Here is a 27,366-nt window from a genome sequence, read left to right on the forward strand (position 1 = left end):
CTACACTGAGGCTGAGGCTACACTGTGCTGAAACTACACTGAGGTTGAGGCTACACTGAGGTTGAGGCTACACTGTGCTGAAGCTACACTGAGGCTGAGGCTACACTGTGCTGAGGCTACACTGAGGCTGAGGCTACACTGAGCTGAGGCTACACTGAGGTTGAGGCTACACTGAGGCTGAGGCTACACTGTGCTGAGGCTACACTGAGGCTGAGGCTACACTGTGCTGAGGCTACACTGTGCTGAGGCTACACTGAGGCTGAGGCTACACTGAGGCTGAGGCTACACTGAGGCTGAGGCTACACTGAGGCTGAGGCTACACTGAGGCTGAGGCTACACTCCCTATTCTACATCACACCACTTCCAAGTCCTCTTGTGTTAACTTGTTCTCGTCAGTACTGCTAACGTAGACATCCATTCACTGTCCACACTGAACTGTGCTAAATTCTTGCCTCGTCGAACAAATTAAGCAATTTATTTCGTTATATGAGGTAAATTATGCATATACGTATTGTATTGTTTTTATGTAATGCCATACTACTCATAGGCTTTCTTATTCATCCGTTAGTTTTCCTACTCTTCTGCTCTCTTAACCTTCTTCATCACCTTTCAAGTTTCTTCTCATATTTCCGTACCGTTGCCTTCTTCCCACCCCCGCTAAACATCAGATACTCCCTTCTCCTCTCACTTTCCTCTCTCTCCGCCTCCATTCTCTGTTCCTTCCTCCCTCTTCCTCGGCTCATTTCCTCCACCCCCTTTTCCCCCTCCCTCCGTTCCTCCTTCCTTTCTTCCTGCCTCATGGAGCACGAAACACAGCAACCTCAAGTAACACAAAGGAAACTATCCCACTTCGACATATCTTAAAATAGTTTCATCTAACTTAACAAAAATAAGGGACAACAGAATAATTTAAGGAAATTAAACTATCTATATGTTACTTTAATCTAACTTTCCTAATCTAACTATAATTGACCTTATCTAATTTTATGTTTTTTTTTTTAACTTAGCATAAAGTAGATAATTTTACTAAATAAACTAAGGTAGTCTAATCAAATTTAACTTAATCTTGCCTTAGGTGCCCCGCGGCCTGATGCCTAAAACTCTCGCTTCACACGGCGATGTCCAGGTTAGATTCCCGGCGAGGGTAGAAACATTGGGTATTTTTCCTTACGCCGGTTGTCTATTTTCCTCATCAGTAAAATGGGTACCCGGGTGTTAGTTGACTGGCGTGGGTCGCATTCTGGCACAAAACTGACATAATTTGCCTGAAATGCTCTGCATAACAAGGGGCTTTCTATATAGTATGTCACTGATGTCAGCTAGGACTGTACACCTTGTACATGTACTTGTAGAAATATTATTATTATTATTATTATTATTATTATTATTATTATTATTATTATTATTATTATTATTATTATTATTATTATTATTATTAGCTAATTCAGCATAACATAGCTAAATTTTACTTAGCTTAGGCTAAGATAAGTTAGCCTAAGCTAAGTTACCTTAGGCTTAGCTAACCTAAGGTAAACTAAGCCTTGGCTAAACAGAATGTAAGACTTTTATCCAGAACGGGACGGATCAATACGCTTATGCAGTTTGTTGGAGTGTTTGTACTCATAAGCTGTACTCACATATATATAGTTACAGGGGTCGATTCACAGCTCCTGACCCCGCCTCTTCGCTGGTCGCTACTACGTCACTCTCTTTCTCTGCTCCTAGAGCCTTATCATACCTCATCTTAATGCTATGGATGGGACGCGCCTCTACTACTTCACTCTCCAGATTATTCCACTTCCTGACAGCTCTAAGGCTAAAGAGATACTTCCTAACATCCCTATGACTCATTTGGATTTTCGGCTTCCAGTTGGGGCCCCTTGTTCCTGTGTACAACCTCTAAAACATTTGGCTGTACTCCTGCAATCGTTGTCCTTCTCCAAGCTTCATGATTTTGCACTTGGTGGGGTTCAGCTCCAGAGGCCATTTGTTGGACCAATCTTGCAGTCTGTCCAGACCCTCTTGTGGACTTACATGATCTTTGTCTGCTTGTATTCTCCTCATTAGTTTCACATCGTCTGTAAACAGGGACACCTCTGAATGTATCTCTTCCGTCACGTCATTCACATATACCAGAAACAGCACCAGACCTAGGACTAACCCTTATGGAACTCCACTCGACACCTCGTCATGTACCAACACACGTTGTTTCCTTCTTGTTAGGTATTCCCTGATCCACTGCAGTACTTTCCCTGCTGTTCCTGCCTGCTCCTCTAGCTTTTCAACCAATCTCTTGTTTGGTACTATGTCGAAAGCCTTCTTACAGTCCAAGAAGATGCAGTCTACCCATCCCTCTCTCTCCTGCCTTACTTATGTTACCTTGTTATAGAACTCCAGTAGGTCTGTGACGCAGGATTTTTTTTGTATTAATGTTGGTAGAATTACCCACAATATGTTAGGTAAAAGGACTCAGTTGCAACTAATGTGACATTTTATTGTGGCAACGTTTCGCTCTCCAGAAGCCGTATATATAGGCTTCAGAGTGTATATATAGGCTTAGAGTGAAGTGCAGTACTTTCCCTGCTGTTCCTGCCTGCTCCTCTAGCTTTTCAACCAATCTCTTGTTTGGTACTATGTTGAAAGCCTTCTTACAGTCCAAGAAGATGCAGTCTACCCATCCCTCTCTCTCCTGCCTTACTTATGTTACCTTGTTATAGAACTCCAGTAGGTCTGTGACGCAGGATTTTCTTTGTATTAATGTTGGTAGAATTACCCACAATATGTTAGGTAAAAGGACTCAGTTGCAACTAATGTGACAGTGAGTGAGTGAAGTACCACCACCCACCCTACACCACCACCCACCCTACACCCACCACCCACCCTGCACCACCACCCACCCTGCACCACCACCCACCCTGCACCACCACCCACCCTACACCCACCACCCACCCTACACCCACCCTACACCACCACCCACATACTGCAAACTTGGTTCGTATAAATACATCTTGCATATTACTGGCACCAGCAAGAGAAAGGTAAAGTGGAAATCAGTTTTCTTCCGTGGCATACAGTGTAGTAGGATACAGACAGGATGTCAGCACAGCATATCTGTGGGACATGTAAAAAAATCCTTGGAAGGAATTCCAGAATCACATGCAACCTATGCTCTTCCAAACACCATATCTCTTGTACTAGACTAAATATAGCCTCAAAAAATGACCTTGAACTAGCAAGGTGCTTCTGGTTGTGCAATAAAGATGTAGAACTTTGGGCAGGTATCAGAAAGGTACTAAGGAGAGTAATAAATGATAAAAATAATCAAGAAAACAAGGATGACCTCTTGGATAGTCTACCAAAAATATATAAAACATGGGAGAAAGAGATAGTGTATCAAAAAATGCAGAATGTCCATACCACAACAGATGACTCGAAACTACCTAGTCACCCACATGGTGCTAAGCCAGACCCATCCCCCAGTCTTAGCACTAATACCCACAGTGATGGTGCTGGCCCAAGCTCCCCCAGGCATAGCACCAATACCCTCAGTGCTGGTGCTGGCCCAGACCCAGCCCCACCCCCAGCCCCAGTGCTGACCCAGACCCAGCCCCCAGCCCTACTGCCAGCCCAGACTCTCCTAGGGACACTACCCAAACCACCACAAAAACAGTAAATATACAACCATCATTGCACAAGACCGTGGCCCACAGTACAGATGTTGGAGAGGAGTCTCCTCCTTCCTCTACTGGGGAAAGTAGATGGAATCCAGGACGGGGTGGGCCTGGCTTGGATACTGAGGATTATAGTGCAGTCCCAGAACCTGCAGAAATTGACAACACACCTCCCAACAATTCTCAACCAAAGGTGAATTTGTGCAAATATTATGCTTGGGGCATCTGTAAGCATGGAATAACAGGGAAAAAAATGGGACATGCTACTTTGACCATCCCAAAAAATGTAGCGACCTCCTGTCTAAAGGAGTGTGTCGTTCTTCTTCCTGTACTTTCTTTCACCCAAAAATGTGCCACTCCTCGGTCCTCCAGAAGCAGTGTTACAACATCGAATGCCCTGCATACCATCTAAAAGGGACCAGGAGGCACAGACCCCACAAGACAAACAATAGTAGCTACGACAACCCAACTCCAGGTGATTTTTTAGTGGCAGGAAACGAAAAAAGAAAATGGAAGGAAATAACAAAAATAGTCCACCACCTTGGAGCCTTGTTGGACTGGAGGCGCAGCCAGTGGCCACCCATGGCCCTCCAGAATTATTACAACTACTGATGCCAATAACAAAATCCCCCCAACAAACACAGAATACAACCTCGTTCATATTTGCTAATATACAGGGCCTTAAGCCATCCACCAACAACAAAATACCTTTTATCAGTGGACTTCTAGTGGAGTCTAATGCAATGTTTGCAGCCTTCACAGAGACTCACACAAAAGATCACTTTGACAGTGAAATATGGATAAGTGGTTACAACCTTTTTAGATGCGACAGAAAAAACAGGCAACAAGGGGGGGTTGGCCTGTATGTCAAAGAGTTCCTTATCTGCACGGAGTTGCTGAACACCACAAATGAGGTAGTTGAAGTTCTATCAATAAAGATCGAGAACCAAAACCTAGTCATTGTGGTTGTATACAAGCCACCAGATGCAACCTCCCAACAGTTCAAGGAACAGCTACTGAAAATCGATTACTGTTTGGAAAACCTTCCAGCTCCATCCCCAAACATCTTACTGCTTGGTGATTTCAACCTAAGGCATACAAAATGGAAGAATGTAGCAAATAATGTTATAGCTGAAACAATCCCTGGAGGTAGCGCAGATGAAAGGTCACACACACATGAGCTACTAAGTCTCTGCGAAAAACACACCTTAAGCCAGCAGATAGTGGAGCCAACAAGACTAGAAAACACACTTGACCTTATCTTCACAAATAATGAGGACCTGATAAGAGACATAAGAATATCAAAAACAACTAATTCCGATCACAATCTAATCGAAGTCCAGACATACATGCATAGGGGTCCTGAACAACAGAATGCATGTACCTGTGAAGGTGTCTTCACAAAATACAATTTCAACAACAAGAACATCAACTGGGACCAGGTAAACCATGTCCTAAACGAAACATGTTGGGAAGATGTCTTAAATGACATGGACCCAAACCAGTGCCTTGAAAGGATCAACTGCCTGGTAGCCGAAGCATGTTCTAGGCATATTCCCCTAAGAAAGAAGAAGAGCAGGAGTAAACTGGAGAGAAAAAGACGCTCCCTCTACAGAAGACGACGAAGAGTCACTGAGCTCCTCAGGAGTGCTAGAATATCTGATACACGAAGGGAGGCGCTGACCAGGGAAGTGGAAACTATCGAACTTAAGCTAAATGACTCTTACAGGAACCAGGAGAGGCAGGAGGAGCTTAAAGCTATTAGTGAAATTGAAAGAAATTCAAAATATTTCTTTTCATATGCCAAAAACAAGGCAAATACCACATCTAGTATCGGGCCCTTACTCAGACAGGATGGGACTTACACAGACGACAATAAGGAAATGAGTGAAATATTGAAATCCCAGTATGACTCTGTGTTTAGTGAACCACTAATCGGTCCGAGGATCGACGACCCAAATGATTTCTTCATGAATGAGCCTCAAAACTCCATAAATGTATGCCAGATTTCCGACATTACCCTAACTCCGATAGATTTCGGAAAAGCCATTGACAACATGCCTATGCACTCAGCCCCGGGCCCAGACTCGTGGAACTCTGTTTTCATTAAGAACTGCAAGAAACCCCTCTCGCGTGCCCTAAGTACACTATGGAGGAGGAGCTTGGACATGGGTGAAATTCCACAGTCACTTAAAACAACGGATATAGCCCCACTCCATAAAGGTGGCAGCAAAGCATTAGCTAAGAACTATAGACCAATAGCTCTGACATCCCACATCATAAAAATCTTTGAAAGAGTGCTAAGAAGCAGGATTGCAAATCACCTGGATTCCCAAAATCTGCACAATCCAGGGCAACATGGGTTCAGGGCAGGTCGCTCCTGCCTCTCACAACTACTGGATCACTATGACATGGCCTTGGATGCACTGGAAGAAAATCAGAATGCAGATGTAATATACACAGACTTTGCAAAAGCATTTGACAAATGCGATCATGGCATAATAGCCCATAAAATACGTGCTAAAGGAATAACTGGGAAAGTGGGGAGATGGATCTTCAACTTCCTAACAAATCGAACACAAAGAGTAGTGGTCAACAGAGTTAAATCGGAGGTTGCCATAGTGAAGAGCTCTGTTCCACAAGGTACAGTACTCGCCCCCATCTTATTCCTTATCCTCATATCAGACATAAACAGAGATATACACCACAGCACCGTATCGTCCTTTGCGGATGATACTAGGATCTGCATGAGGCTGTCATCTGCTGAGGACGCGGTTAACCTCCAAGAAGATATAAACAAAGTTTTCCAGTGGGCAACGGTAAACAATATGATGTTCAATGAGGACAAATTCCAACTACTCCGTTATGGAAAACTGGAGGAGATAATAACTAGAACAGAGTATACTACTGACTCCGGCCATACAATAGAGCGGAAAAATAATGTAAGGGACCTGGGAGTAGTAATGTCTGAGGATCTCACTTTCAAGGATCACAACAGTGCCACGATCGCACGTGCAAAGAAAATGATAGGATGGATAATGAGAACTTTCAAAACGAGAGATGCCAAGCCCATGATGATCCTTTTCAAATCACTTGTTCTCTCTAGGCTGGAATACTGCTGTACATTAACATCTCCATACAAAGCAGGTGAAATCGCAGATCTAGAGAGTGTACAGAGATCCTTTACTGCACGTATAAGTTCTGTCAAGCACCTTAACTACTGGGAACGCTTGGAAGCACTTGACTTGTACTCGTTGGAACGCAGGAGGGAGAGATATATCATAATCTACACTTGGAAAATCTTGGAAGGAATGGTCCCAAATCTGCACACAGAAATCACTCCCTACGAAAGTAAAAGACTGGGCAGGCGATGCAAAATGCCGCCAATAAAAAGTAGGGGCGCCATTGGTACACTAAGAGAAAACACCATAAGTGTCCGGGGCCCAAAACTGTTCAACAGCCTCCCATCAAGCATTAGGGGAATTGCCAATAAACCCCTGGCTGCCTTCAAGAGAGAGCTGGACAGATACCTAAAGTCGGTGCCGGATCAGCCGGGCTGTGGCTCGTACGTCGGACTGCGTGCGGCCAGCAGTAACAGCCTAGTTGATCAGGCCCTGATCCATCGGGAGGCCTGGTCGTGGACCGGGCCGCGGGGGCGTTGATCCCCGGAATAACCTCCAGGTAACCTCCAGGTAACCACTAGTATTATTACACCTCACTCTAAGCCTATATATACCCTCTGTGTCCATGTATTGTTTGTAAAGCCTTGATAAAGATCATGGAGACCGAAATGTTGCTACAATAAATTGTCACATTAGTTGCACTTGTGCCCATTTACCTAACAGGATTTTCCTTCCCTGAAGCCGTGCTTGTTGTCATGTATAAGCCCGTTCCTTTCTAGGTCTCCCACCACTATTCTCCTGATAATCTTCTCCATAACTTTACATACTATACATGCCAGCTACACTGGTTTGTACTTAAATGCTGTCTGTCTATCTCCTTTCTTAAAAATTGGGAAACTTTTTCTGTCTTCCACACCTCAGGCAGTTGCCCAGTTTCGATAGATTTATTGAAGATTGTTGTTAGCGGTACACACAGTGAGTCTGCTCCCTCTCTCAGGACATACGGAGAGATATATTTTCTGGGCTCACTGCCTTCGAAGTATCTACTTCACCTAGCAGTTGCTTCACCTCTTCCTCGATTGTATGCAGTATGTCCAGCACATAATGGTGCACCCTACAGCCTCGGTGTGCTGGAAGCCTCTGTCTCCACTGTGAATTCCTCCCTAAATCCTGAGCTGAGCTCCTCACATACTTCCGGGTCGCTACCTGTGAGCTCCCCTTCTTCCTTCCTTAGCCTGATTACCTGGTCCTTACCTGATTGGATTAGATTTGGCTTTTGACACTGTCGTTGTAGTATTGCCGCTGGGCCTCTCTCCTTATCCATGCATATTTATTTCTGGCTCCTTGGCTTAATTACTTGTTTTTCTGAGTCCTTTGCCTTCTATATATTTTTTCCATGCTCTAGCACACCTGGCTTTGGCCTCTCCACACCTCCGGGTAAACTATGGGCTCAATCTGGTCTTCCCATTGTTTCTGTTGTTGCCCCATGGTACGAACTTTTCAGCTTTCCTGCATTTGTGGTCACGTGTACTCACCTATTTGTGGTTGTAGGGGTCGATACATAGCTTCTGGCCCCGTGTGTGTGTGTGTGTGTGTGTGTACTTACATAATTGTGTGTGTGTGTGTGTGTGTTTGTATGTACGCACCTGTTTGTGGTTGCAGGGTTCGAATCGCACCTCTTGGCTCCGCCTCTTCACTGATCGCATATGTGTGTACTTACCTGTATGTGGTTGTAGGGGTTTAGTCCTACCTCCTGACCTTGCTTCTCAACTTGCTGCTTGCCAGATCCATTCAATCCCTCTTCGTATCTCCTTTTAAAGCTAAGTATGGAGCCTGCCCCCACCACTTCTTCGTCGAGGTCAATCCAATTTCCGACCATTTTGAGACTGAAGAGATACTCCCTGACGTCACCGTGATTCATGTATGTCTTTAACTTCAGACATGTACAGACATGTAGTAGATAAAAGAACAGCATATGTGTGGAGAATGAGCTTATACAGTGTGGACAGGTGAGGTGAAGGCGTCGTAGGCGGTGTTACCTTGGACAAACTAACAGGTTGAAGTAGGTCATGCTTATAGGTTAGGCAAGCGTAGAATTCCCTGTATCAAGATCCCAAGAAGTTGCTGTGTCTGAGAGGACTGTAGATAAATAGTTCAGAGAACCTACAGGATGATGAATTAGACACTTGTGTAACACTTGGGTATCTGCACTGAACTGAAGAATCCGTTGACTGGCGAAACGTTTCTACAATAAAGATACCCAAGTGTTGCACAAGTGTCTAATTCATCATCTTGTTGGCTTTATTGCCCACTTATCTACATTCCTGTCAGACACAGCAACATCTTTTGAATTTTATACAGGAAGAGAGTGAGAGAGGGAAGGAGGGAGGGGGAGAAGGAAGGAGGGAGGGATGGAAAGCGAAGGAAGGAGGGAGGGAGAAAGGAGCCTGCTTATTTCATTATCTTTCCTCATACTCTCGACTTCCCAGATCTCATGATTTGTTTTCCCATCTGATAATTTCAGTATAGACCAAATTATCTCTGTCTCTCTCTCTTTCTCTCACCGATTGTAAACCAATATAGATTCACAATAATACTAGATTTGTAAGTAAGTATATTCAGGTATACACAAATACAGTTACATAGATTATCATACATAGCAGCATATGTGTAGAGAACCTAGGATTACCCCAAAAAAGTCAAAGTGACTTATTTCCATTGAAAATGATACCGACAAGTTGAAGAGTAAGACACATATGCAATAGTTAAGATAAGATTTGTTCGGGTTTTTAACCCAGGGGAGGGTTAGCCACCCAGGATAACCCAAGAAAGTAAGTGTGTAATCGAGGACTGTCTGTCTAATTTCCACTGCGGTCCTTTAATCTTGTCCCCCAGGATGCGACCCACAACAGTCGACTTACATCCAGGTATCTACCTACTTCTAGGTGAACAGGGACAGCGGGTGTAAGAACACATGCTCAACGTTTTCACCCTTGCCGGGGATTGAACCACGGACACTCAGTGTGTGTGTGGCGAGTGTTTCGCATACGAAGTAGGCTTCTTGTTAAATATAAAGGTGAATAAATTGGAGGCATCATGATGATTGATGATGATGATGATGATGATGATGATGATGATGATGATGATGATGATGATGATGATGATGATGATGATGATGATGATGATGATGATGATGATGATGATGATGATGATGATGATGATGATGTGTGATTTGCCGGAGTAATTATCACCATAATTTTTAAAGGGGTGGACCGGTAAGCCAGAAGAAGGCCTCTGTCAGATGACCAAAAGCTCCAGTGGCGGGTCATCATATGACTAAGACCCGCGTCAGGAAACAACTGTCATGTTTTCTGACAAATCTACTTAATGTAGTCCCCGTCCGGGTCTTGTTCATGAGGTGACCGGACACTGAAGGAACCTCCAGACTATGTCGCTGAACTCTTCTCCAGGCTGAGGGACCGGCCACCTAAAACACTACCTCTCTAAGGTTGATGGAATGATTACATCATCATTACCTCGCCACTGCTCCTACTGCTTACAGTTTTTTCTCCTCTGTGTTTGACTGAAGAAGCCTACTGAGTAGGCGAAGTGTTTTAGTCAACAATAAAGATACCGAGCTGTTGCACACTTGTCTTAACTCTTCAAAACTAGATTTGTTTCGGCCGCTGTGTGAACCAAGAAAGGTGTCTCCGGATCTCTGCCTCAGTACACGAAAAAGAAATATTACAGCGAACATTTCTGAGGATGTTAATAAAACGAAATAATGTTTCGAAGACAGTTCATTACATTTTTTTTATGAAAAGAGGAATGAAAAATAAAGTAAAATACAAATATACAACCAGTTGGAAAATTAGACTCAAATATAAAATACATACACATAAAATTATGCCAAACTAAATCAAACATTATTATTATCATTATTATAAGCAAAACATAAACTGAAAATGAATCATCGACACCATGCCTAACCCTTCTAGGGTAAGGTAGGTGCCTGAGCCGGAGCTTGCAGCTCACAACACTGTCATTCCCATTAGTCCCCTTGGGGCGGGGATGGCAGACCAGAGAGGCCTAGCTTCTGGCTAGGCCTGGGGACAGTTGGTCCCAAGATGAGGTACTTGTGCCTCCTCCCATGGAGACCTAGGTCTCAGACACTCACTAAAGAGGGAGCCAAGGCCGGGCCACCACTTGGAAAAGGCCCGGGCCGGGAGAATACCGGCGAATCTTTAATAATAATGAAAATGAATCTGCTCTATCATGAAGCAACCCATGATAGTGGTCTTGCTCTCATCCACTCTGGATAACACGCTAATTCGTGTCTTGGTTGGTAGAGCGTCCTCAGCTCACACATACTGAAGGGTCTGGGATCGACCCTCTACAGGGGTAAAATGCTGGGCATGTTTCCTAACACCTGCTGTCCCTGTAAGCAGTAAGTAGGTACCTGGGTGGCAGTTGACACCCACCGTTGTGGGTCGCATCCTGGAGGACAAGATTAACCAAGTTGCCCGAAATGCTCTGTATAACCAGGGGCTTTGTACATAGATAGTCATGATGCCAGCTAGGTCTGTATCAGTTTTATCATATACTTGTAGAAATAAAGATTATTATTATTATTTATTAAAGTGACATACAGAATCGCCCTGGAAGATGGAAGCAGAAGATTTTGTCACCTCAAACTGAAGACAGATCTACACACCCGTGGTAGGATAGGTCTGAGCCCTAATGAGCACACGCAAGGTGTAGTGTAGAAAAACTCAAGCACAGATCTGAGGAAACCCTTCAGTGAAGCTGTGGACCAGCTGGCCGAAGTCTCGCATCAATACAAGGAGGTAATAAGTAGACAGAAGAGTAAGTATATTAGATGCAGGTACACATAAGTACAATTATCATACATAGTTTAACATATGTGTAAATTACCTAGGATAACCACTAAGAGTCCAAGTGACTTATTCTCACTGGGGTCCTTGAGGAGAAGCATAGCTCCTAGAATGATAGTCTCACATTTATGTCGACTTGATTTCCACAGACACAGGATATGAATTGATGGTAGATTAGTTCTCTGACTTGTTTTTAACCAAAATCAAAATGGATCATTCAGTCCCTCGAAATTTTGCTGCCCTTTTCAAAACACTCAGGCCGGGGAAGAAAAACGCATACAAGTGTTATCATAACGACCAGTGGTTCCCTCACTTGATAATCTGAAGACTAAAGATGGATGAAATAAAAATTAAGTATAATTTTACGTTAAAAAACAAGGTACCACAAAATCAAGACGGATAACAACTGTCTGGAAATTTATGTACATAGATCCCCACAATAGGCTAGTAAATATTAAGTATTTCGTATCTTGAGTTGCATGCACGTAACAGTATAGTTACCCTTCAAGTGCCAGGAACCCTTGGACTATAAACCCTAACACTTTTCAGGGGCTTTAGACCTTAGTATTAACCCTTAAACAGTCCAAACGTATATATACGTTTTTTTTCAACATTTGAAAGTATGTAAAAAAATGTACATCATCTTTTTTTTTTTTTACATTTGAAAATGTGTAAAAAAACTTTTATCTACTTTTTTGTTATATTTGAAAATATGTAAAAAGAAAACATAGATCTACTTTTGGAGCACTACGGATTTGAACGTCGATCTATTTGGACCGTTTTTAATTCAAAAGGTTTTGAGTCATTATTAAATAATACTAGAACTGTGGAAAATAATTTCCCAAAATAATGCTGTATATTTTTTATAATGTAAATATACCTAATTAATACATTACTATTGCTCTAAAGTGTATTTTAAAGAAGTGAACGGACAGGGAAGCTCTGCGCCTGTGCTGGGGAGCAGAGGAGACGCCATTGTTTTGAATGTGGTACAGGCACGCTAGTGAAATGTGCATAAATTTCGTTGCTCTGGAAGTTAAATTGTGTTTGAAACTTCCCAAATAGGAGCCGAAATTGTTGGATTTGCAGTTCTGCATAACATGAGCATTAAGCAGATGGACAGGACAGCTTAGGAACCCCAGCTAAGTCGTTGTCTATTTATGTTGAGATTCTGGCCATTATTTTCTTCATATTTAGGCAGGGGTTTGTGTAGGATACACAATAATCTCCAGACAAATTGGTGAGTGTTATGATTATAAATTCTCCTTCTGTTACATAAATGTGTATATGTAATCATTTATTAATTTTAATATACAGTCCACATATTTATATTAATGTTTTTACCAGAATTTCTGGTGATGTATATTTCATTTGAAATTAATATAGGTCCAGAGTGACTTGTGGAGAGATAGATTATAGCAGGCATCGAAGGGGGACATTTTTTACGACCTAGGTGTCCTAAAATTCCTATTTGTCTCTGTAACCTTGATAAAGAATAATTATCTTTGTTACCATTTACTGGTATATATCTTATGAATTACATCCAGGTAAATTTAATTTTCCACAAGAACTATCAGAATAATTTAGGATATTAATATTAGATCATTACCTTTGGAAACGAAATTTAGTGGTACCTGCGCTGCAATAACAGTTCTAATCGTCTCGTCTACATAGGATACATTCCTGGTGAAAGTTTGAAGACGATCGTAAGAAGCTTTCTCAAATTATTGCACAGAAACCAGATTCAGGCATGGCTTAAAATGTTGACAGAAATGAACCTGACCATCCTATTAGTACCGTGAACTTTCCTTAGTTATAATTCATTGTAAGCTCCTTGTAGATATTTCAAAGATCTCGCCAAACTCATTGACATCATCAGCATTTGTGAGAGCCTCAAGACACTAAACCAATAATTTCCTCTGAGTAACTCACCATCCAGCCTACATAGCAGTAATGGTATATAATACTGACAATACACAGATAACCTGCACATAGGGGACTGAAACTTATGAAGATGTTTCGGTCCAACTGAACCACAGTATTGTGCCTTTTATTCTTTATAATATCAACAGGATAATAAGACATGTGCAGCACCTTGGTATCTTTATTCTAAAGACGTTTCGCCAACCAATGGTTTTATCAATTTATTGCAGAAGTTATTTGACAGTGTTGAAACTACAAACAATAAAAGACAAGGGAATCAGTCCCTCAGCCTAGATGAAGGTGTTCACCACCGTAGTCTTGAATCTGAAGCAGATTCAAGACTACGGAAGTAGGTCATGCCCAAGAGATGGGCCATGGAATCCTGGTACAAAGGAATACTTTCTTCGATCTCTAGCTCAACTCTTGGGCATGATCTACTTGTACCAATGGGGCCGCTCATCATGACGATGCCTTCAACTGCTGCACCTCATCTTACTCCTACATAAGCGACCATCTTCCTGCTTTTGCAACAGATTCATCAAGACTGTGGTGGTGAGTACCTTTATCTAGGATGAGGGACTGATCACCTCGTCTTCTACTGTCTCTAGTTTCAACGCCTTCAAATAACCTATATACTGAATCGAAAAGCAACTGGTTGGCGAAACCTCTTCAGATGTTGCACATGTGTCTTAGCCTCATCCTAGACGTGCTATCTCTCACCCTCTCCCACGCCTCACACTGCTTGGGGACTAAGTCCAACACAGTGTTTTGTACCCAGGTAAATATGTTAACGAAAGTCAGACATTCAAGAGTCTTTCGATTTAACCCATTTCTTCGTTGACACTTCAAAACGCAGGATCCTAGAATCGTTACTAATCAGCATATTAGACAATTTCAACGATAACAGCGGCTTCCACAGCGTAGTTGAACCTCTTGCCAGAAAGCTTCTACATCGTTTTCCCGCTTAACGATAGAATGGAGCATTGCGGTAGATATACTGGCCCACGCGAGACAGATCTGTCTCAAATTCCAATCTTGCCCAGTCATACACTTCCCTGACTGTTTTTGGAACTCCCTTGCTACGCTCCCAAACATTTCGCCCACGCAGTGGGCTTTAGCAAGTCACAGAGAAACCTACATGAAAACACACACACACACACACAGACCTTGTCCTACGAAGAAAGGTTAAGGGAAATAGGTCTGACGACACTGCAGGACAGGAGGGTCAGGGGAGACATGATAACGATATCAAATACTGCGAGGAGTTGACAAAGTGGAATAAGACAGGATAAGGCAGGAAATGGCAGAAATCGTACACCAAATCCAGTCATTCCTGGAGTGGAACCACAGTCGATAGCCTCCACTCCAAACCAACAGATACAGATACTAATGCCGGAAAAAAAATCCCCCCCCAGTACCAACAATACCACCAGTCCGATAACATTCTTCTTTGCAAATATACAGGGTCTAAAGCCAGCAACAAACAACAAAATACCTTTCATCCGTGGACTGCTTGCAGAGGCAAAGGCAATGTTCGCGGCTTTCACTGAGACCCACATAAAGGATCACTTGGACAACGAAATATGGATCCCAGGTTACAACCTATACAGATGTGACAGAGTGAACAGGCAAAAGGAAGGGGGGGTTGGCCTGTACATTGCAGAGTCACTTGTTTGCACAGAACTGCTTAATGCCTCAAATGATGTAGTGGAAGTTTTAGCAGTAAAGGTCGAGAACCAAAACCTAGTCATTGTGGTAGTCTACAAGCCTCCGGATGCAACATCCCAGCAATTCCAGGAACAGCTGTTAAAAATTGACCACTGTCTGGAAAACCTTCCAGCTCCTGCACCCAACATCTTGCTCCTGGGGGATTTCAACTTAAGGCACCTAAAATGGAGGAATATAGCAAATAATATTGTTGCAGTAATAACACAAGGAGGCAGCTCTGATGAAAACTCACACTCACACGAGCTTTTAAATCTCTGCACAAAATTCAATTTAAACCAGCAAATAATAGAGCCTACTAGACTGGAGAATACACTAGACCTCATCTTCACTAACAATGATGATCTGATAAGAAATGTCACCATATCAAAAACAATATACTCAGATCACAACATAATTGAGGTTCAGTCATGTATGCGCGGAGCCCCAGACCGACATAATGAGATTAGTCACGAGGGAACATTCACCAAATTCAACTTCAATAACAAAAACATAAAGTGGGACCAAGTAAACCAAGTCCTAACCGATATAAGCTGGGAAGATATACTAAGCAACACAGACCCCAACTTATGCCTAGAACAGATTAACTCGGTGGCACTCGATGTATGCACAAGGCTTATTCCTCTAAGAAAAAGGAGGAGTAGATGTAAAACAGAAAGAGACAGGCGCTCCCTTTACAGGCGACGGAAAAGAATAACAGAGCGGCTAAAAGAGGTCAATATATCTGAAATGCGTAGGGAGACACTGGTCAGAGAAATAGCAAGCATCGAACTTAAGCTAAAAGAATCCTTTAGGAGTCAGGAATCGCGGGGAGAACTAAAAGCCATAAATGAAATCGAAAGAAACCCAAAGTATTTCTTCTCCTATTCCAAATCAAAATCGAGAACAACGTCCAGTATTGGGCCCCTACTTAAACAAGATGGGTCCTACACAGATGACAGCAAGGAAATGAGTGAGCTACTCAAGTCCCAATATGACTCAGTTTTTAGCGAGCCGCTAACCAGACTGAGAGTCGAAGATCAAAATGAATTTTTTATGAGAGAGCCACAAAATTTGATTAACACAAGCCTATCCGATGTTATCCTGACGCCAAATGACTTCGAACAGGCGATAAATGACATGCCCATGCACTCTGCCCCAGGGCCAGACTTATGGAACTCTGTGTTCATCAAGAACTGCAAGAAGCCCCTATCACGAGCCTTTTCCATCCTATGGAGAGGGAGCATGGACACGGGGGTCGTCCCACAGTTACTAAAAACAACAGACATAGCCCCACTCCACAAAGGGGGCAGTAAAACAACAGCAAAGAATTACAGACCGAGAGCACTAACATCCCATATCATAAAAATCTTTGAAAGGGTCCTAAGAAGCAAGATCACCACCCATCTAGAAACCCATCAGTTACACAACCCAGGGCAACATGGGTTTAGAACAGCTCGCTCCTGTCTGTCTCAACTATTGGATCACTACGACAAGGTCCTAAATGCACTAGAAGACAAAAAGAATGCAGATGTAATATATACAGACTTTGCAAAAGCCTTCGACAAGTGTGACCATGGCGTAATAGCGCACAAAATGCGTGCTAAAGGAATAACAGGAAAAGTCGGTCGATGGATCTATAATTTCCTCACTAACAGAACACAGAGAGTAGTCGTCAACAGAGTAAAGTCCGAGGCAGCTACGGTGAAAAGCTCTGTTCCACAAGGCACAGTACTCGCTCCCATCTTGTTCCTCATCCTCATATCTGACATAGACAAGGATGTCAGCCACAGCACCGTGTCTTCCTTTGCAGATGACACCCGAATCTGCATGACAGTGTCTTCCATTGCAGACACTGCAAAGCTCCAGGCGGACATCAACCAAATCTTTCAGTGGGCTGCAGAAAACAATATGAAGTTCAACGATGAGAAATTTCAATTACTCAGATATGGTAAACATGAGGAAATTAAATCTTCATCAGAGTACAAAACAAATTCTGGCCACAAAATAGAGCGAAACACCAACGTCAAAGACCTGGGAGTGATCATGTCAGAGGATCTCACCTTCAAGGACCATAACATTGTATCAATCGCATCTGCTAGAAAAATGACAGGATGGATAATGAGAACCTTCAAAACTAGGGAGGCCAAGCCCATGATGACACTCTTCAGGTCACTTGTTCTGTCTAGGCTGGAATATTGCTGCACACTAACAGCACCTTTCAAGGCAGGTGAAATTGCCGACCTAGAAAATGTACAGAGAACTTTCACGGCGCGCACAAAGGAGATAAAACATCTCAATTATTGGGAGCGCTTGAGGTTCCTAAACCTGTATTCCCTGGAACGCAGGAGGGAGAGATACATGATTATATACACCTGGAAAATCCTAGAGGGACTAGTACCGAACTTGCACACGAAAATCACTCACTACGAAAGCAAAAGACTTGGCAGACGATGCACCATCCCCCCAATGAAAAGCAGGGGTGTCACTAGCACGTTAAGAGACCATACAATAAGTGTCAGGGGCCCGAGACTGTTCAACTGCCTCCCAGCACACATAAGGGGGATTACCAACAGACCCCTGGCAGTCTTCAAGCTGGCACTGGACAAGCACCTAAAGTCAGTTCCGGATCAGCCGGGCTGTGGCTCGTACGTTGGTTTGCGTGCAGCCAGCAGCAACAGCCTGGTTGATCAGGCTCTGATCCACCAGGAGGCCTGGTCACAGACCGGGCCGCGGGGGCGTTGACCCCCGGAACTCTCTCCAGGTAAACTCCAGGTTCCAGAGATGGGACACAGAAACAAGGGGTCACAATTGGAAGTTGAAGACTCCGATAAGTCAAAGGGATGTTAGAAAGTATTTCTTCAGTCATAGAGCTGTCAGGAAGTGGAAAAGCCTAGATTCTTTATCTTTAAATCCCACACCTCTTCCCAACACTCAAGCATTCACTTCTCTTACAACCCCATCTATAAATATATTGAAAAACCATGCTAAAATCACACATCCTTGTCTAAGGCCTACTTTCAGTGAGAAATAATCTCTCCTACATACTCTAACCTGAGCCTCACTGAAAGTGACGTAGTGGAGGCAGGGACCATACATAGTTTTAAGACGAAGTTTGATATGTATATATATATATATATATATATATATATATATATATATATATATATATATATATATATATATATATATATACATACTAGTATAATCTAATCTTTAGACTGCCACCCAGAGGATAAATATGGTAAGGCTGAGGGACTGACCACCTGCTCAATATTTTCTCCAAGGTTGATGGACTGATTACATCATCTTTACTAAACCACTACTGCTGCCTACAATCCATTCTAGTCGGTATTTCACTGAAGAAGTCTACTACCTAAGCTAAACGTTTCAACAATTAAGATACCAAACTATTGCACATGTGTCTTACTCATCATGGTGACTACCACCCACATGGCAGATACTGAGGAACTACCACCCACATGGCAGATACTGAGGAACTACCACCCACATGACAGATACTGAGGAACTACCACCCACATGCCAGATACTGAGGAACTACCACCCACATGGCAGATACTGAGGAACTACCACCCACATGGCAGATACTGAGGAACTACCACCCACGTGGCAGATACTGAGGAACTACCACCCACATGGCAGATACTGAGGAACTACCACCCACATGGCAGATACTGAGGAACTACCACCCACATGGCAGATACTGAGGAACTACCACCCACATGGCAGATACTGAGGAACTACCACCCACATGACAGATACTGAGGAACTACCACCCACATGGCAGATACTGAGGAACTACCACCCACATGGCAGATACTGAGGAACTACCACCCACATGGCAGATACTGAGGAACTACCACCCACGTGGCAGATACTGAGGAACTACCACCCACATGGCAGATACTGAGGAACTACCACCCACATGGCAGATACTGAGGAACTACCACCCACATGGCAGATACTGAGGAACTACCACCCACGTGGCAGATACTGAGGAACTACCACCCACATGGCAGATACTGAGGAACTACCACCCACATGGCAGATACTGAGGAACTACCACCCACATGGCAGATACTGAGGAACTACCACCCACATGGCAGATACTGAGGAACTACCACCCACATGGCAGATACTGAGGAACTACCACCCACATGGCAGATACTGAGGAACTACCACCCACATGGCAGATACTGAGGAACTACCACCCACATGGCAGATACTGAGGAACTACCACCCACATGGCAGATACTGAGGAACTACCACCCACATGGCAGATACTGAGGAACTACCACCCACATGGCAGATACTGAGGAACTACCACCCACATGGCAGATACTGAGGAACTACCACCCACATGGCAGATACTGAGGAACTACCACCCACATGGCAGATACTGAGGAACTACCACCCACATGGCAGATACTGAGGAACTACCACCCACATGGCAGATACTGAGGAACTACCACCCACATGGCAGATACTGAGGAACTACCACCCACGTGGCAGATACTGAGGAACTACCACCCACATGGCAGATACTGAGGAACTACCACCCACATGGCAGATACTGAGGAACTACCACCCACATGGCAGATACTGAGGAACTACCACCCACGTGGCAGATACTGAGGAACTACCACCCACATGGCAGATACTGAGGAACTACCACCCACATGGCAGATACTGAGGAACTACCACCCACATGGCAGATACTGAGGAACTACCACCCACATGGCAGATACTGAGGAACTACCACCCACATGGCAGATACTGAGGAACTACCACCCACATGGCAGATACTGAGGAACTACCACCCACATGGCAGATACTGAGGAACTACCACCCACATGGCAGATACTGAGGAACTACCACCCACATGGCAGATACTGAGGAACTACCACCCACATGGCAGATACTGAGGAACTACCACCCACGTGGCAGATACTGAGGAACTACCACCCACGTGGCAGATACTGAGGAACTACCACCCACGTGGCAGATACTGAGGAACTACCACCCACGTGGCAGATACTGAGGAACTACCACCCACATGGCAGATACTGAGGAACTACCACCCACATGGCAGATACTGAGGAACTACCACCCACATGGCAGATACTGAGGAACTACCACCCACATGGCAGATACTGAGGAACTACCACCCACATGGCAGATACTGAGGAACTACCACCCACATGGCAGATACTGAGGAACTACCACCCACATGGCAGATACTGAGGAACTACCACCCACGTGGCAGATACTGAGGAACTACCACCCACGTGGCAGATACTGAGGAACTACCACCCACGTGGCAGATACTGAGGAACTACCACCCACATGGCAGATACTGAGGAACTACCACCCACATGGCAGATACTGAGGAACTACCACCCACGTGGCAGATACTGAGGAACTACCACCCACGTGGCAGATACTGAGGAACTACCACCCACGTGGCAGATACTGAGGAACTACCACCCACATAACAGATACTGAGGAACTACCACCCACATGGCAGATACTGAGGAACTACCACCCACATGGCAGATACTGAGGAACTACCACCCACATGACAGATACTGAGGAACTACCACCCACATGGCAGATACTGAGGAACTACCACCCACATGACAGATACTGAGGAACTACCACCCACATGGCAGATACTGAGGAACTACCACCCACATGGCAGATACTGAGGAACTACCACCCACATGGCAGATACTGAGGAACTACCACCCACATGACAGATACTGAGGAACTACCACCCACATGGAAGATACTGAGGAACTACCACCCACATGACAGATACTGAGGAACTACCACCCACATGGCAGATACTGAGGAACTACCACCCACATGGCAGATACTGAGGAACTACCACCCACATGGCAGATACTGAGGAACTACCACCCACATGGCAGATACTGAGGAACTACCACCCACATGGCAGATACTGAGGAACTACCACCAACATGGCAGATACTGAGGAACTACCACCCACATGGCAGATACTGAGGAACTACCACCCACATGGCAGATACTGAGGAACTACCACCCACATGGCAGATACTGAGGAACTACCACCCACATGGCAGATACTGAGGAACTACCACCCACGTGGCAGATACTGAGGAACTACCACCCACATGGCAGATACTGAGGAACTACCACCCACATGGCAGATACTGGGGAACTACCACCCACATGGCAGATACTGAGGAACTACCACCCACGTGGCAGATACTGAGGAACTACCACCCACATGGCAGATACTGAGGAACTACCACCCACATGGCAGACACTGAGGAACTACCACCCACGTGGCAGATACTGAGGAACTACCACCCACGTGGCAGATACTGAGGAACTACCACCCACATGGCAGATACTGAGGAACTACCACCCACATGGCAGATACTGAGGAACTACCACCCACATGGCAGATACTGAGGAACTACCACCCACATGGCAGATACTGAGGAACTACCACCCACGTGGCAGATACTGAGGAACTACCACCCACGTGGCAGATACTGAGGAACTACCACCCACGTGGCAGATACTGAGGAACTACCACCCACATGGCAGATACTGAGGAACTACCACCCACATGGCAGATACTGAGGAACTACCACCCACGTGGCAGATACTGAGGAACTACCACCCACGTGGCAGATACTGAGGAACTACCACCCACATGGCAGATACTGAGGAACTACCACCCACATGGCAGATACTGAGGAACTACCACCCACATGGCAGATACTGAGGAACTACCACCCACATGGCAGATACTGAGGAACTACCACCCACGTGGCAGATACTGAGGAACTACCACCCACGTGGCAGATACTGAGGAACTACCACCCACGTGGCAGATACTGAGGAACTACCACCCACGTGGCAGATACTGAGGAACTACCACCCACATGGCAGATACTGAGGAACTACCACCCACATGGCAGATACTGAGGAACTACCACCCACGTGGCAGATACTGAGGAACTACCACCCACGTGGCAGATACTGAGGAACTACCACCCACATGGCAGATACTGAGGAACTACCACCCACATGGCAGATACTGAGGAACTACCACCCACATGGCAGATACTGAGGAACTACCACCCACATGGCAGATACTGAGGAACTACCACCCACGTGGCAGATACTGAGGAACTACCACCCACGTGGCAGATACTGAGGAACTACCACCCACGTGGCAGATACTGAGGAACTACCACCCACATGGCAGATACTGAGGAACTACCACCCACATGGCAGATACTGAGGAACTACCACCCACATGGCAGATACTGAGGAACTACCACCCACGTGGCAGATACTGAGGAACTACCACCCACATGGCAGATACTGAGGAACTACCACCCACATGGCAGATACTGAGGAACTACCACCCACATGGCAGATACTGAGGAACTACCACCCACATGGCAGATACTGAGGAACTACCACCCACATGGCAGATACTGAGGAACTACCACCCACATGGCAGATACTGAGGAACTACCACCCACATGGCAGATACTGAGGAACTACCACCCACATGGCAGATACTGAGGAACTACCACCCACATGGCAGATACTGAGGAACTACCACCCACATGGCAGATACTGAGGAACTACCACCCACATGGCAGATACTGAGGAACTACCACTCACAGGACATACTGAGGAACTACCACCCTCATGGCAGATACTGAGGAACTACCACCCACATGGCAGATACTGAGGAACTACCACCCACATGGCAGATACTGAAGAACTACCACCCACATGGCAGATACTGAGGAACTACCACCCACATGGCAGATACTGAGGAACTACCACCCACATGGCAGATACTGAAGAACTACCGCCTACATGACAGATACTGAGGAACTACCGCCCTCATGGCAGATACTGAGGAACTACCACCCACATGGCAGATACTGAGGAACTACGACCCACATGGCAGATACTGAGGAACTACCGCCCTCATGGCAGATACTGAGGAACTACCACCCACGTGGCAGATACTGAGGAACTACCACCCACGTGGCAGATACTGAGGAACTACCGCCCTCATGGCAGATACTGAGGAACTACCACCCACGTGGCAGATACTGAGGAACTACCACCCACATGGCAGATACTGAAGAACTACCACCCACATGGCAGATACTGAGGAACTACCACCCACATGGCAGATACTGAGGAACTACCGCCCTCATGGCAGATACTGAGGAACTACCACCCACATGGCAGATACTGAGGAACTACCGCTCATGAGATGGGTATAGTGTTTCTGTCGCCCACAGGTTAAATATGGTGTGACTACCGACATAAGATGCTAGGCTGCTCTTACATTCAACAATTCTTAGACACATTTTTCACTGCCCTGTATGTCTTTCACTAACTGTTGAAACCAAACATGACGTCAGAGTTATTAAAACTCTATTAAACCGTGAATCACCTAGACCACACAAATAATAATAAAGATATTTTAATACCAAGTAGGTGAGTTACATTAAACTTAGTGTACACACTGAGGGATACATAGCATCTCTCGGGGAGATACATCTCTGTGTAGAAACATTGAGAGATACATACCTCTTATCGTATATACACTAGATATATAAACACCAGTGTATACACAGTAAGAGATAAACACCTCTCAGTATCCATACACAGCGATACCCTCCCTTCTGTGTATATATACTATGTTAAAACCTACCTGTTATATGCTAGAAAGTTGAACACACCGCAGTGCGTGTTTGTAAGAATCTGAAGGCTAGGATGTGTCATCCAGTTATTTCCACCATCCTCCGTCAAGGTGAAGATTGTTGTTCACACACACACACACACACACACACACACACACACACACACACACACACACACACACACACACACACACACACACACACACACACAAGGTTAGTTCCAGATTATTATTATTATTATAATCAAGGGGGAAGCGCTAAACCCGGAGGATTATACAGCGCCTGGGGGGGGATGTGGAAGGCATTCAGGCTTAATTCGGGGAACTGGAGCACAGATCCAATTCCTTAAATCAAGAGCCCCTCACCAACATCAAGGAACCTTCCTTGAGGGGGGTTAGTTCCAGAGCTAAGGGAAATGTCCTATGAAGAAAGATTAAGGGAAATCGGCCTGACGACACTGGAGGACAGGAGAGTCAGGGGAGACATGATAACGACATATAAAATACTGCGTGGAATAGACAAGGTGGACAAAGACAGGATGTTCCAGGGAGGGGACACAGAAACAAGAGGCCACAATTGGAAGTTGAAGACACAAATGAGTCAGAGAGATATTAGGAAGTATTTCTTCAGTCATAGAGTTGTAAGGCAGTGGAATAGCCTAGAAAATGACGTAGTGGAGGCAGGAACCATACACAGTTTTAAGACGAGGTTTGATAAAGCTCATGGAGCGGGGAGAGAGTGGGCCCAGTAGCAACCGGTGAAGAGGCGGGGCCAGGAGCTAAGACTCGACCCCTGCAACCACAAATAGGTGAGTACAAATAGGTGAGGTGAGTACCTCCGTCTTTCGAGGAGACAGAAGGGGCTCCAGAAAGACGGAGAGGTGGGGCACACCACCATGTGCTGGACACAGTGCACACAACCGAGGAAGAAGTGAAGAGGCTTCTGAGTGAGCTAGATACCTCAAAGGCAATGGGGCCAGATAACATCTCCCCATGGGTCCTGAGAGAGGGAGCAGAGGCGCTATGTGTACCCCTAACAACAATATTCAATACATCTATCGAAACAGGGAGATTGCCTGAGGCATGGAAGACAGCAAATGTAGTCCCAATCTTTAAAAAAGGAGACAGACATGAAGCACTAAACTACAGTGTCACTGACATGTATAGTATGCAAAATCATGGAGAAGATTATCAGGAGAAGAGTGGTGGAACACCTAGAAAGGAATGATCTCATCAACAGCAGCCAACATGGTTTCAGGGACGGGAAATCCTGTGTCACAAACCTACTAGAGTTCTATGACATGGTGACAGCAGTAAGACAAGAGAGAGAGGGGTGGGTGGATTGCATATTCTTGGACTGCAAGAAGGCGTTTGACACAGTTCCACACAAGAGATTAGTGCAAAAACTGGAGGACCAAGCAAGGATAACAGGGAAGGCACTACAATGGATCAGGGAATACTTGTCAGGAAGACAGCAGCGAGTCATGGTACTTGGCGAAATGTCAGAGTGGGCACCTGTGACCAGCGGGGTCCCACAGGGGTCAGTCCTAGGACCAGTGCTGTTTCTGGTATTTGTGAACGACATGACGGAAGGAATAGACTCTGAGGTGTCCCTGTTTGCAGATGACGTGAAGTTGATGAGAAGAATTCACTCGATCGAAGACCAGGCAGAACTACAAAAGGATCTGGACAGGCTGCAGACCTGGTCCAGCAACTGGCTCCTGGAGTTCAATCCCACCAAGTGCAAAGTCATGAAGATTGGGGAAGGGCAAAGAAGACCGCAGACGAAGTACAGTCTAGGGGCCAGAGACTACAAACCTCACTCAAGGAAAAAGATCTTGGGGTGAGTATAACACCAGGCACATCTCCTGAAGCGCACATCAACTAAATAACTGCTGCAGCATATGGGCGCCTAGCAAACCTCAGAACAGCATTCCGACATCTTAATAAAGAATCGTTCAGGACCCTGTACACCGTGTACGTTAGGCCCATATTGGAGTAAGCGGCACCAGTTTGGAACCCACACCTAGCCAAGCACGTAGAGAAACTAGAGAAAGTGCAAAGGTTTGCAACAAGACTAGTCTCAGAGCTAAGAGGTATGTCCTACGAGGAGAGGTTAAGGGAACTCAACCTGACGACACTGGAGGACAGGAGAGATAGGGGGGACATGATAACGACATACAAAATACTGAGAGGAATTGACAAGCTGGACAAAGACAGGATGTTCCAGAGACTGGACACAGTAACAAGGGGACACAGTTGGAAGTTGAGGACACAGATGAATCACAGGGATGTTAGGAAGTATTTCTTCAGCCATCTGCTAGAAAAATGACAGGATGGATAATGAGAACCTTCAAAACTAGGGAGGCCAAGCCCATGATGACACTCTTCAGGTCACTTGTTCTATCTAGGCTGGAATATTGCTGCACACTAACAGCACCTTTCAAGGCAGGTGAAATTGCCGACCTAGAAAATGTACAGAGAACTTTCACGGCGCGCATAACGGAGATAAAACACCTCAATTATTGGGAGCGCTTGAGGTTCCTAAACCTGTATTCCTTGGAACGCAGGAGGGAGAGATACATGATTATATACACCTGGAAAATCCTAGAGGGACTAGTACCGAACTTGCACACGAGAATCACTCACTACGAAAGCAAAAGACTTGGCAGACGATGCACCATCCCCCCAATGAAAAGCAGGGGTGTCACTAGCACGTTAAGAGACCATACAATAAGTGTCAGGGGCCCGAGACTGTTCAACTGCCTCCCAGCACACATAAGGGGGATTACCAACAGACCCCTGGCAGTCTTCAAGCTGGCACTGGACAAGCACCTAAAGTCAGTTCCGGATCAGCCGGGCTGTGGCTCGTACGTTGGTTTGCGTGCAGCCAGCAGCAACAGCCTGGTTGATCAGGCTCTGATCCACCAGGAGGCCTGGTCACAGACCGGGCCGCGGGGGCGTTGACCCCCGGAACTCTCTCCAGGTAAACTCCAGGTAAACAGAGTAGTCAGTAAGTGGAATAGTTTGGGAAGCGATGTAGTGGAGGCAGGATCCATACATAGCTTTAAGCAGAGGTATGATAAAACTCACGGTTCAGGGAGAGTGACCTACTAGCGATCAGTGAAGAGGCGGGGCCAGGAGCTCGGACTCGACCCCTGTAACCTCAACTAGGTGAGTACACACACACACACACACACACACACACACACACACACACACACACACACACACACACACACACACACACACACACACACACACACACACACACACGCACACACGCACACACA

At 45.2% G+C, this 27,366-nt stretch overlaps 1 long non-coding RNA gene across 1 annotated transcript in view; it reads right to left on the reverse strand.

The window, feature by feature from the left end:
* Positions 1-24,189, reverse strand: part of LOC128695749 (uncharacterized) — a 36,131-nt gene extending 11,942 nt beyond the window's left edge. Inside the window, exon 1 of the long non-coding RNA XR_011391084.1 lies at positions 24,086-24,189. This is a non-coding gene — a long non-coding RNA (uncharacterized lncRNA). The remainder of the gene's footprint in view (positions 1-24,085) is intronic.
* Between the last annotated feature and the right edge of the window lie 3,177 nt (positions 24,190-27,366).

This window comes from Cherax quadricarinatus, unplaced genomic scaffold (assembly GCF_038502225.1).
Source record: "Cherax quadricarinatus isolate ZL_2023a unplaced genomic scaffold, ASM3850222v1 Contig162, whole genome shotgun sequence".
NCBI lineage: Eukaryota > Metazoa > Arthropoda > Malacostraca > Decapoda > Parastacidae > Cherax > Cherax quadricarinatus.